Genomic DNA, 4,548 nt, shown 5'->3' with positions numbered 1-4,548 from the left:
GTGAATACACCCTTAGATTCATTCAGACATGCAGGAAGAAAATTACTGTAATTTACTTTTTTTAGCAATATTTTGCACTTAAGAGTCTATCGGTGGTCATCCATGATGACTCTTTATAGGTTTTGTTCTGTGCTTGAATGTTTGGAAATATTGGCAAATAATAATCTCAGCACTATAACAGAATGCCTTCAGTCTTTATTCTGCTCGGTTCATTAGCAGCACAAATGAATGTTGCCGAGGTGCAGTAATGAATAAGTTATGCAAATATTAACATCACATTTTCAGCTGCATGCTTTTCTTGCTTCATTTCTCAGCTCTAACTGTATTTCGGTTGACATTTTGTGGTACAGTGATGCTTTTGTCACAGCATACAGACATGCAGATTATTCAATGGCAGTTGCAGCAGGCTGCTGTATTTCTGATTTAAGACTTTATAGTCAGTGATGGCACTGATAAACTGAATGGTTTCATTTTACTGTATTTTTAATGCAAGAAACATCACACAGACAACATTCAGTAAGTATTAATAATTAATGTGATGTTTCTTGCATTAAAAATACAGTAAAATGAAACCATTCAGTTTATCAGTGCCATCACTGACTATAAAGTCTTAAATCAGAAATACAGCAGCCTGCTGCAACTGCCATTGAATAATCTGCATGTCTGTATGCTGTGACAAAAGCATCACTGTACCACAAAATGTCAACCGAAATACAGTTAGAGCTGAGAAATGAAGCAAGAAAAGCATGCAGCTGAAAATGTGATGTTAATATTTGCATAACTTATTCATTACTGCACCTCGGCAACATTCATTTGTGCTGCTAATGAACCGAGCAGAATAAAGACTGAAGGCATTCTGTTATAGTGCTGAGATTATTATTTGCCAATATTTCCAAACATTCAAGCACAGAACAAAACCTATAAAGAGTCATCATGGATGACCACCGATAGACTCTTAAGTGCAAAATATTGCTAAAAAAAGTAAATTACAGTAATTTTCTTCCTGCATGTCTGAATGAATCTAAGGGTGTATTCACACCTGTCTTGTTTGGTTAGACTGAATCGAACTCAAGGTCGTTTCCACCCTTGGTGCGGATCCTTTGGGCAGGTGTGAATACAGCAATCGCACTCGGGTATGCACCAAACAACCGCACAAACAATCGTAGTGTGCAGGTCCCACTGGGACAATGAGGTGTAATGAGGTGGCTGAAGAGGTGGTCTCGGTCTGCTTCCAAATGAACTCTGGTACGGTTGAATGGATGAACCAATGAATGGATGACCTCAAGCACACGTGTGGTTTTGTTTACAGTTTTTGGTTCACTTTCAAAAAGGGCAGTGTGAAATTGAACCGCACCAAACTAAAAAAATCAACATTGTATTTGGTCCGGACCAAAGCAAGTGAACTAGTGGACTTTCCTGGTGTGAATACAATGTAAATAGCTGTTTGATATATTCATTTAGTTTTGCATGCATGCATCCCTCTTCCCTCTTCTGTATAAAGAATTCAAATTGTGAATTTAATCTTTTTGTTTGTCAAAGTAGCCTGCCAGCTTGCAGCTTGCATGTCTTATGTAAAGAATTAATGTGTAAATCTCTGAGCAGTGCTCATTAAAAGGTGACATCTAATTGGTACTGAGCTATTGATAGTCAACAACCGACAGGTTATTTTATTATCAGTCTCATGTCTATAGTCAACAGAATCACGTTCACATGCCCAGCATAATACAGTTCCATTTCACATCGCACGCACACATTCACATGTAAACATTTATTCTACAAGACATGACTGCCAGGTTAGATGAACAACAAAAAAGAAGATAAGCGGTACAGTGCTGGGGGTAATGAGACAGTTCAAATGTAAAGAGTGGGAAGAGAAAGAGAGACAGAGAATGAGCTGAAGCTGAAGAGAGCTAAAGAAATACATAGCATGACTGATGGATGGATGGAAAAATAGATGATGGGGATAGATTGGGATAGATATATAGATTTACAGATAGATGAATGCATGAATAGAATAAAAATGGGATGAATGGACTTAATAAGATGTTTACATAGATAGACGTACAGCTATATAGATATATGGATGGATAGAAGGATAATTGAATGGAAGGATGGATGGACTGATAGAGGGATAGATAAGACATTTAGATAGACTTATTCAGTAGATATATGGATATATGATAATTGGATGGATGGATGGATGGATGGACTGATAGAGGAGTAGATAAGACGTTTACATAGACATAGATATATAGATGTATGGATGGATAGATGGACACATAGATATAGGTGGAAGGATGGATGGATGGATCAATAAATAGATTGACAGATAAATAGACATATGGATAGATGATGGGGGCAGATTGGGATAGATATAGATAGAAGAAAACGTCTCGGGTTACTTGTGTAACCATGGTTCCCTGAGGGGAACAAGACACTGCGTCCAATAGGGGTCGCTATGGGGGGGACCACCTCGTCGTGACCCGTGTCTGAAGCCTACATTGAAAAAACACCAACTTGTTTGGCCGGCGACAGCCATGACTCTGTATGCTGTGACAAAAGCATCACTGTACCACAAAATGTCAACCGAAATACAGTTAGAGCTGAGAAATGAAGCAAGAAAAGCATGCAGCTGAAAATGTGATGTTAATATTTGCATAACTTATTCATTACTGCACCTCGGCAACATTCATTTGTGCTGCTAATGAACCGAGCAGAATAAAGACTGAAGGCATTCTGTTATAGTGCTGAGATTATTATTTGCCAATATTTCCAAACATTCAAGCACAGAACAAAACCTATAAAGAGTCATCATGGATGACCACCGATAGACTCTTAAGTGCAAAATATTGCTAAAAAAAGTAAATTACAGTAATTTTCTTCCTGCATGTCTGAATGAATCTAAGGGTGTATTCACACCGGTCTTGTTTGGTTAGACTGAATCGAACTCAAGGTCGTTTCCCCCCTTGGTGCGGATCCTTTGGGCAGGTGTGAATACAGCAATCACACTCGGGTATGCACCAAACAACCGCACCGAGACCCAGCTGAAGAGGTGGTCTCGGTCTGCTTCCAAATGAACTCTGGCGTTTACATAGACATAGATATATAGATGTATGGATGGATAGATGGACACATAGATATAGGTGGAAGGATGGATGGATGGATCAATAAATAGATTGACAGATAAATAGACATATGGATAGATGATGGGGGCAGATTGGGATAGATATAGATAGAAGAAAACGTCTCGGGTTACTTGTGTAACCATGGTTCCCTGAGGGGAACAAGACACTGCGTCCAATAGGGGTCGCTATGGGGGGGACCACCTCGTCGTGACCCGTGTCTGAAGCCTACATTGAAAAAACACCAACTTGTTTGGCCGGCGACAGCCATGACATCACTACCGCCGCGACTAGTACAAAGTAGGCGCCGGTAGCGCACCTCATTCACTTCTTCGTCTGAAGCTTGTGTCCGCAGCATGGCACAAAAAACTAGAGGACGCAGTGTCTCGTTCCCCTCAGGGAACCATGGTTACACAAGTAACCCGAGACGTTCCCTTTCGTGGAACTTCGAGCTGCGTCCTCTAGGGGTCGCTATGGGGAACTGTTTACCCACACCGCCATGCCGAGGGGAGTGCAAGCCAGAACCATGGCGAGCCACTAAGTACCAACTACACCATATCGCTATGGGAGTTGCCCCTGTCCTGGACTTAGACTGCTGTTAGTGACCTTACTCCCAACGGCCAGAAGCCTAGGCTGCCAAGGGACATTACTAGAGCCTCACAGTGTGCAGGTCCCACTGGGACAAGATTGGTAGTCGACCAAGACTACCAGTAGTCTACCACAGGAATCAGTCTCTCTAGATTAACCTCTGGTGTAATGAGGGCGGCTGGCTCGGTACCCAGAACTGCGGAACGGCAGGGGCCACCGTACCAGCTGTGTCCAAAAGAAACCTCCTCGGAGGTGGCGCCAGGGCCTAGAATCATGAAGGATTCCTCCACGGGAATACGACCAAGAGCCTACTTATTGGATCAATTACTAGTCTTGGCCTGTCACTCAGGGCTACCTCACTTACAGAAGGACCTGTCTCAAGAGGCCTCTAGTGGAAACACCCTGTCAGAGTAGGTATTCGCGGATACCAGGAGGAGTGGGTCCCAGGCGGAACCGGGGTTTTAGACCACTCAGAAAAAGAGAACGAAGCTGTGCGCGTAACTCTTACCATATAGGATTTTTAGAGAAGTGGGCAAAGTAGAACGTGCGTACTTACCACTTTCGTGGAATTTTTGAAAAGTGGGCAAAGATACCGTGCCCACTTACCACCATGTGGATATTAGAATGTATATATGTAGATGGATACAACCGTTCTAGGGGGTTCTCGTGGCACTTCTGGAGGGCAGCCTATAGATGGAACCCTGAGTAGTCATCAGTCTCACCTACGGCTATCACGCTGGCGTGGCTAGCTGCAAACCTGCAGCTGAGGGAGCAGACATCCGTTCAGCGGGAACTCGACCTACAGCATGTTCCATTGGTGGGACAGCTAGCAGTTATC

This window comes from Sinocyclocheilus grahami, unplaced genomic scaffold (assembly GCF_001515645.1).
Source record: "Sinocyclocheilus grahami isolate Dianchi unplaced genomic scaffold, SAMN03320097.WGS_v1.1 scaffold547.1, whole genome shotgun sequence".
In the NCBI taxonomy this organism is placed as follows: Eukaryota; Metazoa; Chordata; class Actinopteri; order Cypriniformes; family Cyprinidae; genus Sinocyclocheilus; species Sinocyclocheilus grahami.
The sequence above is the reverse complement of the archived record's forward strand: the minus strand, read 5'-3'. Positions refer to the sequence as shown.